This window comes from Erpetoichthys calabaricus, chromosome 2 (assembly GCF_900747795.2).
Source record: "Erpetoichthys calabaricus chromosome 2, fErpCal1.3, whole genome shotgun sequence".
Taxonomy (NCBI): domain Eukaryota; kingdom Metazoa; phylum Chordata; class Cladistia; order Polypteriformes; family Polypteridae; genus Erpetoichthys; species Erpetoichthys calabaricus.
Genome location: NC_041395.2, coordinates 186,500,375 through 186,517,154, shown reverse-complemented (window position 1 = coordinate 186,517,154; position 16,780 = coordinate 186,500,375). Strand labels below are relative to the sequence as shown.

The following is a 16,780-nucleotide window of genomic DNA, read 5'->3' as shown; positions in this document are numbered from 1 at the left end:
ATTTGTTATAATTCTGTATGCTACTGCTTCCTCTACATGTTTTAATTCCAGTTAGATCCCTGGCTGAAACTGAAATGTGTACTGAACTATAGACACTATACTACAGTTTTTATGGCAATCCTATCATTTGTACAAATACAGACACTGGTCACTTTTATAGTAAGTCAAACATTTTAATATTATTTTCTTCTCTCTAGTATGGAATAAAGACTCAAACATCTGCATTATTAAATACACTAGGTGTATTTTTTAAATCAACATTTATTTTGATGTGATCTCTTTTTCCTCAGAAAATGTTTTTTATAATTTGCTTCATATGTTCACCTTGTCAACCAAGAACTGCATGGAACGTCATGGTACTGAAAAAGTCAAGCAATGAACTCTGGACAATAAAAGCTCACAATTAGCACGCAGAGACATTCTTTAAGAAACTGACACTGAAGAAAACAACACATCTTGGTTCCAAAACTGCATATATCTTTAAATAGTTTAAAAAGACAATGCAAATGTTGATTTTGAGTTACAAACTTAAACTCTCGAATACCTTAGGTTATGAACATTCCTTATATGAAAGGCTAAATGTTCATGTACATTGTCCAATGAAATCGGTCAGGATTGCAATATCATTATTAATGAAACAGTCTAGAAGGGAGCATTTCCATGTGTTACCTTTGTGCACATACATGACCTGTTAAATGCTTAAACCAGGATAAGAATAGGATTTTTTTAAAGAAGGAAGTCAGTAATGTCTGTGTTTATAGACTGATAGTAAATACCTCAATTCAAAAGCAGATTATTTATACTACATAATAAATACCCAGGAGCATATCCTGAAGCCTATAAAGGTGCAGCTGTCACATTAAGGATGTTAGGATGTAATGGATTCCTTAGACCAGGGGTCCCCAACCCCTGGTCCGCGGCCCACTACCGGTCCGCAGCCGTCTGACAGCCGGGCCGCGAGAGAACTGCCGGCAACGGCGACTCACTCAGACTTTTCAGAACGCTTGGCGGGCGGGGCTTTGCAGCGGTGCAGAGAGAGGAGAGAGACCGAGGTGAAAGAGTATTACAACAAAGTATTTTTATGGTCCCGACAGTTTCCCCATATGACATGAGTCTGTAGAAATCATGTTACTACGAAGTACATTCAACAGATGCTTTCATTACAACGAAGTGACCTTGAAATGCTTGAACGAATCATCCACAGAGCAGTTAGATCTGTGGTCGCAGCTCAGTTGTGCACGTTTGCACAACGATCCCCAAACAGAAACATTGTAAAAAAAATCTTTCTTCGAACTTTCCTTGTACTTTTTTTTTTTTTTTTTTTTTTGCTGTTTTTGTTGTCTGTTTTTTTCATTGATTCCTTTTGCTTATTGCTTGTCAACATTTGAAAAACATCCATTGGAATTTAACTCATTGTCACCCTCCTATAGAAATGGCAGACACGAAAAAAAGATTGCAGTGTTAATTTTTGTGATGTGCAATCTGTTGGATTGGCAAATGTAAAGCATATGTCTTTGTTATATGCAAAAAAAGAAGAAAAATCTCAGATTGCAAATGTATGCGAACTGCTTAATAACTTTAATAATAATAGAAATGTTATGTAAATTGTGTATAAAACTACCCCAACGGACTGGTCCGTGGAAAAATTTGCATCTAATAAAGTGGTCCTTGCTGTCAAAAAGGTTGGGGACCACTGCCTTAGACAAATCATCAACTATGACACCTATGGTCTTTTCATAGGGCAGCAAGTTTGCCACAGGCAAGCTAGGCACTGAGCCAAATGTGAGTTGGTAAAATGAATGAAAACAGGAAGACAGCTTATAGAATACACCTTTCATAATGAAGCATATAGTTTCTCATGTGTCAGAATAAGCTGCTCTTAGGTTTAATTCAAGGTTTAGTGCAAGGAATTAAGACTCATCATAAAGTAGATGCATATTTCTATTGGTACCAAAAGTCTGAGACATAGCTCAGCCACTTGTCTCAAAATGAGAGTTTTAATACGACACATTGATTATTATGTTTTAATAACTTCTACATTAGTGAGCATTTTTGAGGAATTCACAAATGCACAGTAATTAATTTATGCAATTTATTTTCATCTCTCTTGTGAATTAACTTTATTATTATTAAGAAACTCTGTTGTTTGGGCCAAGTGTTTCTATGGGTCCCTTCTTCCTTTTGGAAGAGTATAGGCTTGGATTTTTATGTGTGCAGGCCACAAGCCTGGATCTGAGTTTCAGAAAAAAATTGTACTTTGCGTTTTGAAGACTTTTTTGAGTTTTGTGAGCTGGAACTTGTCATATATTGATATTTACAACAATAATGTAACACAAAGAGGATGGCTGCTTGACCAAGCGGGGAAGGTAATGCATGTGCTCTCTTCTGGCTGTGTTTGTTTGTCGGTAGCGACATTCAATAAAAGCTCATGTTAAATGTGCTTAACTCCAACAGGACATTCAATATTATAACATGATATGGTGTCAGAAGTGACTACTTGTGCATGACGTTCTACTAAAAACATAAGAAAAAGAAGAGAAAAGGCATGGCAAAGTTTAATCCACTACGAGACTTTTTAAATGACAAGCTGACAGAATGGCTGGACTAGAAGCAGAGTTTTATAAGATTCAGGATTACTACTTATCTTGACCAGAACGACGAAGATGTGCAGATCATTTGTTTAAATTATGTGATGGCCAGCAAAACAGAGAACATTTTCCAATTAATCACATTTATGGAAAAGAGAGAGAGAAAGCAAAATGCAACATAATTTAACAAGCCTTCATCCTAGATTGCAGCAGCCAGGAAAAAGACTTGGACATTCATCAGAGCCCTTTACGAGTTACTGGAGCAGTGTTGGGATGAGACTATTTGAGATCATATAGTAGGAGGCATTTTCATTATAGAGCTCATTCACAATTTACAATTGATGTCAGATCTCACCTTGGCTCAAACAATACAAACAGTTTGTCAGGTGGAGGTGGTCACATTTCAGGTTAACTTGCAAGGACAGACATTGACCTCTGTGCTTAAAGATGTACACCCACGTAGAAAAACAGGAATATATCCAGGAAGACCAAGACACATTAAAGTTATGCCAGAAACTGAACAGAAATAAAACAAATGTGGGAAATGTGAAAAAATACCACAAAGACAAGAGTAAAGCTGCCCTGCAGTAAAAGGCACTTACAATAAATGTCACAAACTGGGCACTGGGCAAGAGTGTGTCACAGTAAAACAGTGAATGAAGTCACAGAGCAGATAGAACATCCTGTGTACTTCTTGGGATAGATGTGTATTTCAGATAGGAGTGAAGAGCACTGGATACTCTCATTAGTGTCACTCCAATGAGATTTAAGATTGACACAGGTGCAGATGCTAAAATAATGTATAAAGAAACTCTCAACATGCTCATTTCATAAAACAACAATCCAGTATCTTGCTTAATAGCCCTGGGATTCAAGAAATGCGTAGGGCAGTACGAAGACAGCAGATAGCTGAAAGGCATTCTTTACTCCTTCCCAGTCTATATTAGTTGAGGACACAATGTGAATAATTTATTGAACAGGTCTGCAGATGGTGCAGACCTATAAATATCTGGGAGTGCAGCTGGATGATAAATTAGACTGGACTGCCAATACTGATGCGCTGTGCAAGAAAGGACAAAGCCGGTTATACTTCCTTAGAAGGCTGGCTTCCTTCAACATCTGCAATAAGATGCTGCAGATGTTCTATCAAACAGTTGTGGCGAGCGCCCTCTTCTACGCAGTAGTGTGCTGGGGAGGCAGCATTAAGAGGAAAGATGCCTCACGCCTGGACAAACTGGTGAGGAAGGCAGGCTCTATTGTTGGCATGGAGCTGGACAGTTTAACATCTGTGGCAGAGCGAAGGGCGCTCAGCAGGCTCCTATCAATTATGGAGAATCCACTGCATCCACTAAATAATGTCATCTCCAGACAGAAGAGCAGCTTCAGCGACAGACTGCTGTCACTGTCCTGCTCTACAGACAGATTGAGGAGATCGTTCCTCCCCCAAACTATGTGACTCTTTAATTCCACCAGGGGGGGTAAACGTTAATATTTAACATTATACATAGTTATTGTCTGTTTTTTTCACCTGTATTATTATCATTCTTTAATTTAATATTATTTATTGTATCAGTATGCTGCTGCTGAAGAATGTGAATTTCCCATTGGGATTAATAAAGTATCTATCTATCTATCTATCTATCTATCTATCTATCTATCTATCTATCTATCTATCTATCTATCTATCTATCTATCTATCTATCTATCTATCTGCAGCAACAGAAATGGGCTTTGTGAACAGAGCCTCTAAGAATTCAGATAAAAAAAGTGCACATGGCTCTTAGGTTTCCCTTACCAAAAAGTTAAGGAGGAGCTCAGCAGAATGGGAAATGATGGCATTATTGAGCATGTAGCACAGCCAACTGAACAGCGTGCAACTATGTTGACAGTTCTAAAGAAAAACAGGGATCTACACACCTGAAAAGGATTGAGTCACCTGGATTGAAGCGGAATAAAGAAAAGAATGTTCTCTGACAGAAACAGCCATGCTTCCTAGGTAAATTGATTGACCAGACGTGTATGACCAGATCTAGACAAAGTGGAGGCAATTAAGCAACTGTTTCTACCAGAGAACCTCCAAAAGCTGAAGAAACTGTTTGGTATGGTTAATTATTTAGGGACTTATATCCCTTATCTCTCAATAGTGGGGGAGCCACTGATAAAGATTTTGAAAAATAACCAAGCCTGGACATGAGATCGTGCACAACAAGCAACATCTGAGCTTATGACACAAACAGAGCCACAGTAGTTTCAGTTAACATAAGCAGCTATGGGATTTTTGGAGTATTACTTCAGCTCCATGGAGAAGAATGGAAGGAAGGGGCTCCAGGAGACTCACACAAACTGAAAGATGTTAAGCACAAATAGAAAAGGAATGTCTGGCATATGTCTGGGCCTGTGAAAAATTTGAAAAGTACCTTTATAGCTTGAAGGACTTCAAGCTGGTGACTGGCCACAAACTGTTAGTCCCTCTCATCAACAGCAAAGACTTGGACAATGTCCCAACATATTGCCAAAGACTTATGTTGTCATGTGGGTCTAGACATGATTACCAAACTAGAATACATACATGCCAGGGGACAACTTGTTAAAAAGTTTGTAGTGAATAGTTGTGAAATCCTCCACTGCAAAAACTAGACCCAATGGGCTTCTTCCTAAAACACCTGTCCCCATTTTCTCCAGACTATGTACTTTAAACCACAGAGGTTTGAGGGAAAGAGCAAAGGAAATTGAACAAAAGAATTAACACTGAGTTAAAGTAAAAAGCTAAAATTGTTGTTATCAATTCAGGAGCTCTGTGGCACAAGGCAACTGAAGTTTAATGATTCATTTGTACATTGTAATGAGCGCTGCAACAGAAAAGACGCACAGACACACATGAAGACCACTGTAGCTATTTGACTCTGCATTTTAGTAATGCTTCTGTCTACCACAGTATGTTTCTGTTATTATGACTATTACATCGCTATATGGCATCAAACAGCAAACAGGGTTTAGATAAGCATTATGATCTATGTATATGTTATGTGTTAAAGTGCTGCAGCTGTATTCTGCCATGTCAGGTTTGCAATGAAAAGGTGCCTGTTGTGCAACCAAGTTTATGGTTCTACTGGTATTGAAAGGAGTATTTACTGATTTGAGTGTTTTGAGTACTGAAATCTGCATCTCCTGTGGCTGTTTGTTAGCAACTTTCTTAAAGACAAGTCTTTTCACCTCCTTTTGATGAGGTGTGATGTATCATTTACTTCAAATACATATCTTACAAATACATTTTTTTGAACATAGTTGGTAATTCTTTCAAGCTTACGTCAACTCCTACAGTGTCATTGTAATGGAACAACAGAGAGCAGGCACAGCACATGCGACAACATATTGTTCTCTTTTACCACTAACGCACTGATGCCTTCGAATGCCAATGTATATAATCTGATGTGACAGAAAGGGTTTCCCTTGCAACAGGACATGTTTATTTTTAACACGTGCAATGTGCTTTCTGCACACATGACACAGATGTATATGTCTAATAAGGTTTTGTAAAGTGACTTTTCAACTGTAAATGGTTCATCATAATCGAGAAGCTTGCCCTCTGCCAGATCAGGTTAACAGGAGCACCATTGCTCTTTGCAGTTTAAAATCATTGCCCCTACTTTGAGCACCGCATTCATGAGGCATTGGATTTGTTTAGAATTGTGACACTCAGTGAGCCTTCTAACTGCCCGAACCAAATTTTAATCAAAATTCATGCAAGGTTGTTTCCAGACGTATACATAATATAAGAGTGTTCCCTGGCACTCTAAGTATTGGCCCTGATTTTTACTCTCACAGTGTCCCAGTTAAATGTGTGTCCAGTGGAACTTGTATGTGTGTAAATCAAAGACCATGGGTCTTTCCATCTAACGGCATTGCAATGTTTCTGTATATGTTTTGCAAGTCTTTTAGATGTTTGTGCCACGTATATTGTTGGGCATGCATTGCATAGAATGCTGTAAACTGCACTGGTGTACTGGTTCAATTCAGAGGTGACGACTATAGACTATAATTACAGATCACTGCAATACAACTATTAAGGATGCTTATTATGGCTTAAAAGAACGGTTAAAAAGTAAACCAGCAAGGCAATAGAGTACCTCCAGGACGGCTTTACTTGTACAGACTGGAGTTCAAAACTACCACCTCCAACCTACACGAATACACTGATGCTGTAACTTCATACATCAGTTTTTGTGAATATGTTTGCATTCCAATAAAAACAATTGTGATGTTTATCAATTATAAGCTTTTGTTTACACCAGAACTCTGATGACTTTCAGATCTGGCAATCATGAGGAACACAGGAAACCCAAGTATATCTTAGAGAAAGGGATTAAAAGTGCCAAAAGAAAGTACTCAGGTAAGCAGCAGGAACAATTGTCTGCAAATGACAGTGCATCAGTCAGGAACAAGCCCTTGAACAGGTCACTAACTGCAAGAAACAAACAAACATTAAAAACAGTTTTGCTGATCCCAGTCTGGCTAATCAATTAAACCAGTTTTATGGTTGTTTTGAAAGACAATGGGAAATAAATGTACCTGATGGTCTCACTGTTACTACTTTACACTCCTCTTCTTCTTAGCTTCCTCCTACTGTCATCACTGCAAAAGACGTCTGCAGTTTATTCAGAAAGCAAATATTTAAAAACCTGCAGGCCCAGACCCTATTTCCCCTTCTATACTCATTCACTGTGCAAACCAGTCTACAGTATTTGATGACTTTTTCAACCAATCTCTGGATTTGTGCACTTCTTCAAGACTTGTACCATCATTCCAGTACCAAAGAAATCGAAGGACATAGGCCTGAATGACTACAGACCAGTAGCTTTAACCTCTGTGATAATAAAGACATTTATTCTGAACTACATCAAGAATGCTACAAAAGACTTCCTGGACCTTTTTCAGTTTGCATACAGTGCCAAACAGTTTGTGGATGATGCAGTAAATTTATATTTGAGATTTATATACGAACTCCTTGATAAGCCAGGGGCATATGTGAGGATCTTGTTTGTGGACTTTAGCTCTGCTTTCAGTACAATTATATAATCATCCCAGAACTCCTAGATAGGAAGTTCATCCAGTTCAAATAGCCAGTTCAATATGTCATTGGATCACAGACTTTCCTGCAGGTAGGACACGTGCAAATGGGAACACACCTGACTGACTTATTAGCCCTTAGTTCTAGTTCACCGCAGGGATGTGCCCTTTTCCCACTACTCTTCTCACTAAACATGAATACATTACTTTTAGCGATTCATCACAGATTTCAGGGAAAATTCTCATGTTCACCAATCACTTACTATAAATGGCTCAGCCATTGGGATGACAGAGTCACTTCAGTTTCTGGGTACTACGCTGTCAAAAAACCTTTCCATCTGGCAAATGTCTTTGTGCAGTGAAAGTTAAAACAACAAGTCACCTAAGCATTTTTTTAACATGCAGTTATTCTGACTAATCAAGTCTGAGTTTCTACTCAGTATCTATATATAATTGCACTCTAGACTGCCTGGACATTTTAATTCTACTATCTCTTTATTTTTTGTATTGCCATTATATGCTGCATCGTATGTTATCATTTTATATTTTTCCTTCTTATATTTATCTTGTGTATTCTTTGTGGTCCTTGTATGTTGCACCAGTACTATCAATACAAATTCCCAGTACACATTGTACCTGGCCAATAAAGTGAATTTTGATTCTGATATATGATAGGTCTGGCTCAAAAAGACTACTTGTGATGCTACTAATGGAGATTAAGCCAATAGCAGAACATGCACAGGGGAAAACTCTCAATGTGGCAGAGACACTATCATGGAGTCCTAAATGTAACTCTGACAAAGAAACTGAGACACATGAGGAGATGGAGTGCTTTGTGACAGTAGTTATGTAGGGTTTACCTGCATCCCCTCAGAAAATAAAATGCATTTGAGCAGCCACAACAGAAGATAAGAAACTGCAAGCAACAATTAATTTAAATGGACTTGGGTGGCTGAATATTATGAGTAATAACCCAGCGATAGTTTGGAATTCTTCCCATTGAAACTGGACCTGTCACTGTACAATGGTATAATCACTAGGGGAAGGAGAATATTTGTGATATAATAAAATAGTCAAAACTATGAGAGCAGACCATTTGGAGAGAATACACGATGACCATTGAGGTCTGATTAAATGCAGAAAAAGGGCCAATGCTCAGTATGGTTGCTGGGGCTATCTTCAGGCATTCAGAACATAGTTATGTCATATCAGTTGTGTTATGAACTGAAATGGGCACAAAAAACATAGCCTTTAATATCCACACCACTCCGTGACTGACCACGAAAGAAAATTGCAGTAGATCTCTATGAACATAATAAACAAAATTATTTAGTTATATCAGACTAGTGTTCAAGGTTGCATGTACTGTACCCTCAACCCCAACTAAAAATAATGTCCTAAAGCAGAGAGCAACTTTTGCTAGATTTCGAATCTCAGAAGAGGATATAAGTGATAATGGTACCCAGTTGTCTAGTGCTGAGTTTAAGGAACTAGTGAGATAGGGGAACTTCAAGTATACTACATTCTATCCTCATAGCCCACAAGAAAATTGTCAAGTGGAAAGGGGAATGCAAGCTGCAAAGTGGATAATTAAGCAGAACAACCCTCTGCTTACCCTTGAGTACTATAGGTCGACACCATGTGTCACTTCCAGGGCCCGGCCCTCTGAGTTACTCATGAGGGAAAGAATTAGAATAAAGCTACCCATCCTGGAGAAAAATCTTTAACCCAATTGGCCAAATCAAAAGAACTTTAGACTGAAGGATGCAGCAGACAAGCTGAAACAAGCGTATTACTACAGCATCATAAGGCTTCTGCCAGACTTAATGGTGACATAGTCCTCACTAAACTGGACCATTAGAAGTCTTGGGAATGTCCTGGCAGCATGAAACCTTGGTAATATATCACTATCATATATCATTACAAAGAAACACTACAACAAAACTGGTGTCAACTTCACGCAGTGTTTCACCACCAGTTAGCTGAGGAATTACCACCTGCATTCTTAGAAAGCAATCAGAACAGTTCCCAACTGGACAATACAGCTCCAACAGGGTTTGTTCCATCCAGATAATTACCAGACTTGGCAGAATCAGCAAACCTGTTTTCAGACAGAATTTTTTAAAAGTGCATTATTTTGTTTGCAAGTATGACTATATGCATTAACAGTATGCATTAAGTTAACGTTAACAGTTAAATGAGATAGTAAAACAAAGGAAAACAAATACTAGTCTGTGACATTCTGTTTGAAAGTTTCTGCTTGCTTTAATTGAAAGCTGAAATGTTGTAAAGACTCTGGCTGCACTAATTCGGCCTTCTACAAGTACCTGCAAAGTCTATTGGCTTTTGAGAGTAACAGCAGGTAAAGGCAGTACACTGGTAGTCTAAGAAGCAGGGTCTGGTTTGCAACCAGATGTGTGACTGCAGAATCAGAGAACTGGTTAATTGGTTGTTTAGTAAGCTTATTGAGAATTAGTATACTATGTGAACATGAATTAAATCAGGGCTTATTTTATTAGCCTAAAATTATTATATCTTATTAGCTTGAGTGTTACTGACTTATTTTCCACTGAAGAGCAAAGGTCTAGTATCGAGATAAAAATGATTACAGCAACTGCATTAGTGGAATGCTTTGCTGATATAGAAGTAAAGCAGTGATCCAATGAACCACTGTTTGTCATTATTATGAGTGCTAATGTAGCTGTCAACTATAAGCAGCTATGGAACATCTTTAGTAAAAGCTAGACAATAAAAACGAGTTATAAGTGGTGAATTTATCACACCACTAACAAGAACATGGTATATAAAAGAAATGTAAGGAGACATGAAAGTGCCTTTTTCATGGAGTATGAACAAAATATTCACAAAGTTTCAATAAAGGGACATTAAAAAAATAAATGAAACAGGCAGGCTTACATTTAGATCGTGCCACATAAGTAATCACTATTAGTTAAAGAAAATAAAATAAAAAAAACACTAAAATGGTCAATGTAAAACAAGAAACAGCAGATTCACATAAAAACCTTCTATTACCTCATTCAGTGTTGTTGGGTTAATGGGTTAACAATAATAAAGGCCCCAAAATCAAATCATGTTTTGAACTTCTTTTGTCAAGATGACAATTATGCTGAAGAACATTTAACTGGCAGCTCACATTGCTCATTTACAGTATGCACTCCTGGATTTCTTAAACGATGACACTGTATATCAAGCAAGCCCCACATAACTAGAGAAAATACAATAAACTTTCTCCGTGAACAAGATTAATTGGTATGTAGCTTGGAAGTCCACAAAAAGTGTATTATCTTAAAGTATATTAATCTTAAACACAAGTAGCCAAATCCAGAGGATGGCAAAGTTTTCATTTTCATTGATTTGTTGCCTATTAAACTGATTGATTCTATGCTTTCCTTCTTCACAATTTCACAAGTACTACACATTGAAAAGTATCTCATATCACAAAGTAAGCCAGAGAAATTAATATTTTAGTGCTGTACATAAAATAATCAAAAATCAGGAATGAGATCCTATACAAACTGAAATCTACTTAAACTGCTAATAAGTTAAAACAAGATTAATACAAGTGTGCATGCATATAATACAATAGAAACTGCCTACTCTGAATTCATTCAGGCTGCCACAAAAAAGAAAGGAATACACTTGTATATGAACAAACATCTTCGCAATTGTAATGATGTGTGCTGTACTGATTATCTAGGCAATTTCCCCTTCAAGCAATTCCTCTCATATATTATTTAGAAGCTGTTGATGTAGTCTCTAATAACTGCTATAACAAGCTAAAAGCCTTGAAGTTCAGGTACTATAAAGTAGTTTTCTTTTGCATACTGTTTCAGTAGCTGGCCTGATATTTCTTGAGGCATTTCTTTTTACATGAGGAAAATTTGCAAACAACTACAGGACAAGACCTTGAGTTAGATAGATTTGCATAGTGAAGTAAAGTTAACGCTCTTTCAGCCATGAATCTCAAGGTAAAAATCAGCATTAATACAAAATAAAAATCATATGCATATGAGTGGTCTGAGTATTGACAAGATTAAAATACGGTACAGCAATACAAAATGTTTCTTCCTGAATATATTACTTTTACAGTAGTCCAATGATAAAAAAATCCTTAATGTGTGCAGAGCTGAATACATCAAAAATAAATTAGCTTTACATTATCTAACATGGTACAATTCAGATTTTATATTTCAATTCGCAGATGAATATTAGACTGTTATAAAAGTTGAATTCACCAAGTCCCCTAAATAACAAATTATGAATTAGATACAAAAAGATCACCTAGACATAAGGATTATTTATATTAAGAATTGCCAGCTAGATCGAATGTTAATACATTGAATAGAGTTTATTGTGGATGGGTAAATAACAAAATCTTGAAAAAATGATAAATGATATACTGAAGAAGCCTAATTTTTAGCAGCTATATTACGTGTTGTGTACTATATAAAAATATATATTCATTTAAATGTTTAATTAAGAGGGCATGTTTTTTGTAATCAGTACCATGAAAAAGTATTCCACCAGTCTGATTTCTTCTGTTACTGTAGATTTTGGATACTGAATAGAGCTACAGAGCTAAACAGCTATAGACCTGTTTTAATTCAGATTCATTTTTAGGTTTTAGTTCATCAAACTGCTCATTTTAGATTTTAGCATTTCTATTGGGTTTAGTGCTGTTTCTTAACAAGGGCAATTTTAAAATTTTTCCTCTTTTCAGCTATTCTGACACTGACTTGCTTTTTATCATAGGATGCAAAACCACTGTCTTGCCGCATGACCTCTAACAATTTTCTGATGTTTTCCTGGAAATTGTACGTTTTTCTGGACATTTGACATTTTTTTCGTTTTGAGCAATATTTTTATTTATTTATTTATTTTGGTGCTTCTATGGATTACAGTTCTGATTTTGTTCTCTTGACGGTTGCCTGATTAGCACTTAGTGTTTACATTTGACTGGCTTTTGGAAATGTTTGAACATTTTTTTTAAATTGACTCTTTAAAAAATACTTTCTTATTTCTACTGAAATGTGTAGGCCAGAGTCTTTTTCAGAATGCAGGCCAAGTTTTTAGACCTAAATCATAAAACTTTCTCTATGTTTAAATTTACTAATTTTTTATTCAGTTTGCTTTTTAGAAAGTTACAAAGCTTGAATGCATATTTACCCTGAATTTAGAATTCACAAACTATCATAATTGGTGTCTGTCATTGCAAGGTGTTCAAAATGAGGCCATACTAGTATCTTGCCAATGTCCATGAGCAGTGTGTACGTCTTACCCTACACTTTCATCTATTAACATGCAAACTGTCTTGAACTCTCCAGAATTCAGCCTCCTCCAGCTGTACTATTTAGGTGCATACTACTATTTCCTTAAAAAGAAACCGCACAAGGTTGTCCAGTCGCTATTTTCTCTTCCTCAAATTCAATGATCCAGAGGTACCAATTTAGTTTTTATTTGTTACAAAGTTATCTGGCAAGAAAACAAACTTCCATGTATGAAAACAACAAAACATGGCTGGCACTGAATTAATCCCATTTTTCATGTTTTTGAATGAAAATGCTCAAATAGTACTTCCTGATGCAGTTCTTTTAGTTCAAACTTACAAACACTTTGAGCCAATTTAGTAATTCATTGCAACAACTCACTATGTATAACTTAACTTACTTTACTGCATCTTTTGCTCAACAAATTAAACTTCAGACAACATTCTACTGCAGTCAATCATACTGAACTGAATTTGCCAGATCAAGTAGTACATTATTTACTTAGTATTCTCGTTAAATGTTGTTTATTTCTTTTGATTTTAGGCTTCAGCATTACATCTTTGCCTTCAAGTGTTCTTAGTAATTAGAACTTTAACAAAGGAAAACAACTTACCTTTTCATCACAGTCTCACTCTACCGGCTTGTCTGTTCTGCTTCCTACCTCTCTGACTTGTCAGTTTGTATGTAGTATTTCACGTTTTTCAGTTGTTACGACTCACAATTACAGGTGAGTTTTGTCCCTGTGGAGTTAAACAAATGGAAGTAGAAACAGATGCAAATATATGGCTCTTAAGAGACAGAAAACACCATGTTTTAGAAGCAAATACAACAGGAGAAATAAACACCTACTTAAAGAGATACAATATTACATAACCCACAAGAAAGCCCTGGAAACATACTCCTCTGTAAGTATGGTAGTTTATTAATAGCACTTTCAATTTGCCTCTGTGTATGACAGTGTAAAAGTGTGTGGCATGCTATTTTCTGTGGTACAGTGATGGCATCACTCCAGAGATCACAGCAAAAGTAGCTGACTTGGCTACAGGATTTTCTTTAATTGTGTATCACCTGAAAAAATGCTCTTCAGTTCTAGCCATTTGTTCACCTGCTCTGTGGAAACTGTGTTACAAAGCCCTGATGTTGGAATATTTTGGATTGTTACTATTATTAATAAGGTTAATATTATAGTAAACAACATTTTTCACCACAGGTGAAAATGCTTACAAATGCTTATGATGTATACCTAATACGACATTTCTGTTCACTCACCACTATATGGCACTAGTTCAAAACTCTTTTCTTTTTGCTTGCTAACACTGCTATTCATATATATATATATACAGTATCTCACAAAAGTGAGTACACCCTCACATTTTTGTAAATATTTTATTATACTTTTTCATGAGACAACACTGAAGATATGACACTTTGATGCAATGTAGTCAGTGTACAGCTTGCATAACAGTGAAAATTTGCTGTCCCCTCAAAATAACTCAACACACAGCCATTAATGTCTAAACTGCTGGCAACAAAAGTGAGTACACTCCTAAGTGAAAAATGTCCAAATTGTGCCCAATTAGCTATTCCCCCCCCCCTCCCTGGTGTCATGTGACTAGTTAGTGCTACAAGGTCTCAGGTGTGAATGGGGAGCAGGTGTGTTAAATTTGGTGTTATCACTCTCTCATACCGGTCACTGGAAGTTCAACATGGCACCTTATGGCAAAGAACTCTCTGAGGATCTGAAAAAAAGAATTGTTGCTCTACATAAAGATGGCCTAGACTATAAGAAGATTGCCAACACCCTGAAACTGAGCTGCAGCACGGTGGCCAAGACCATACAGCGGTTTAACAGGACAGGTTCCACTCAGAACAGGCCTCGCCATGGTCAACCAAAGAAGTTGAGTGCACGTGCTCAGCATCATTTCCAGATGTTGTCTTTGAAAATAGACGTATGAGTGCTGCCTGCATTGCTGCAGAGGTTGAAGGGGTGGGGAGGTGAGCCTGTCAGTGCTCAGACCATACGCCGCACACTGCATCAAATTGGTCTGCATGGCTGTCGTCCCAGAAGGAAGCCTCTTCTAAAGATGATGCACAAGAAAGACCACAAACAATTTGCTGAAGACAAGCAGACTAAGCACATGAATTACTGAAACCATGTCCTGTGGTCTGATGAGACCAAGATAAACTTATTTGGTTCAGATGGTGTCAAGCGTGTGTGGCGGCAACCAGGTGAGGAGTACAAAGACAAGTGTGTCTTGCCTATAGTCAAGCATGGTGTTGGGAGTGTCATGGTTTGGGGCTTCATGAGTGCTGCCAGCACTGGGGAGCTACAGTTCATTGAGAGAAACATGAATGCCAACATGTACTGTGACATACTGAAGCCACAGGGCAGTATTCCAACATGATAATGACCCCAAACACACCTTCAAGACGACCACTGCCTTGCTAAAGAAACTGAGGGTAAAGGTGCTGGACTGGCCAAGCATGTCTCCAGACCTAAACCCTATTGAGCATCTGTGGGGCATCCTCAAACGGAAGGTGGAGGAGCACAAGGTCTCTAACATCCACCAGCTCCGTGATGTCGTCAGGAGGAGTGGAAGAGGATTCCAGTGGCAACCTGTGAAGCTCTAGTGAACTCCATGCCCAAGACAATTAAGGCAGTGCTGGAAAATAATTAGGTGGCCACACAAAATATTGACACTTTGGGCACAATTTGGACATTTTTCACTTAGGGGTGTACTCACTTTTGTTGCCAGTGGTTTAGACATTAATGGCCGTGTGTTGAGTTATTTTGAGGGGACAGCAAATTTTCACTGTTATACAAGCTGTACACTGACTACTTTACATTGTATCAAAGTGTCATATCTTCAGTGTTGTCCCATGAAAAGACATAATAAACAATTTACAAAAATGTGAGGGATGTACTCACTTTTGTGATATACTGTATATTGTGGCGGTCGGCTGGGGACTTATGCCCAGCCGGGACGCCTGGAAGGATCGGGAGAGGGATTATACCTCCCCTGGGCCACAAGAGGGCAGCCGCCCTGGTCTGTTTGGGGGCCATGGGAACTGAGCATGGAAGCTCAACCCTATTGGGGCTTGTGGCCACCACAGGGGGGTGCCTGGAGGATTGAGAAGCCCTGGATGTCAGCACTTTCACCACATCTGGAAGTGCTGCTGGAAAGAATACCAGGGACACCCGGAGTGCCTCCAGGTGCTCATGCAGGTGGCACTTTCGCCACACCAGGAAGTGCCGCAGGAAGATCTTCAGAAGGCAACTGGAGCACATCTGGGTGGTAGTGACAGGAACTTTATTCAAACACTGCAAACGAACATATGTCTCTTTTAAAAGTTTAACCGTACTCCTTGACAAGACAGAGATGACAGTTCCATCTCTCAATTAAAAGAATGCAAACATATCGTCCTCTTCATAGGGGTGCGCGTCAGGAGTGGGACCCCCAATAGAAGCAGAGGATGTCTGGAGGAGAGAGAGAGAGAGACAAGCAAACAACCAACAAGGACAGGTGCGGTTCAGGCTTTTAAGTATGTGAAGCACAGCGCGAAAAGCCTATCACGTGACAAGCAGCCACAATTAAGCCCAGCAACTAAGGGAGCAATGTGAAGGTAATCTATCAGTGTTTTTTTTTTTTTTTTATTAGGAGTGTCCGTGTCTTCTAGGGGTACATTCATCCACCCTGCTCACATCCCCTCCATCGGCTTTATTCACATTTTCGTGAATTAAGCGACTCTACAAACCAGGTTCAAACAGGCGTGACAGGACATCTGCATTAACGTGCTCAGAGCCGGGTCGATGCCTGACAGTAAAACTGTAAGGTT

At 38.1% G+C, this 16,780-nt stretch overlaps 1 protein-coding gene across 1 annotated transcript in view; it reads right to left on the bottom strand.

Annotated features, from left to right (window-relative positions):
* The window catches only part of eps8l2 (EPS8 like 2), a 247,269-nt gene that overhangs the window by 134,224 nt on the left and 96,265 nt on the right, over positions 1-16,780 (bottom strand). Inside the window, exon 2 of the mRNA XM_051922048.1 lies at positions 13,557-13,683. The gene's annotated coding sequence lies outside the window, so the exon portion shown is untranslated. The remainder of the gene's footprint in view (positions 1-13,556; positions 13,684-16,780) is intronic.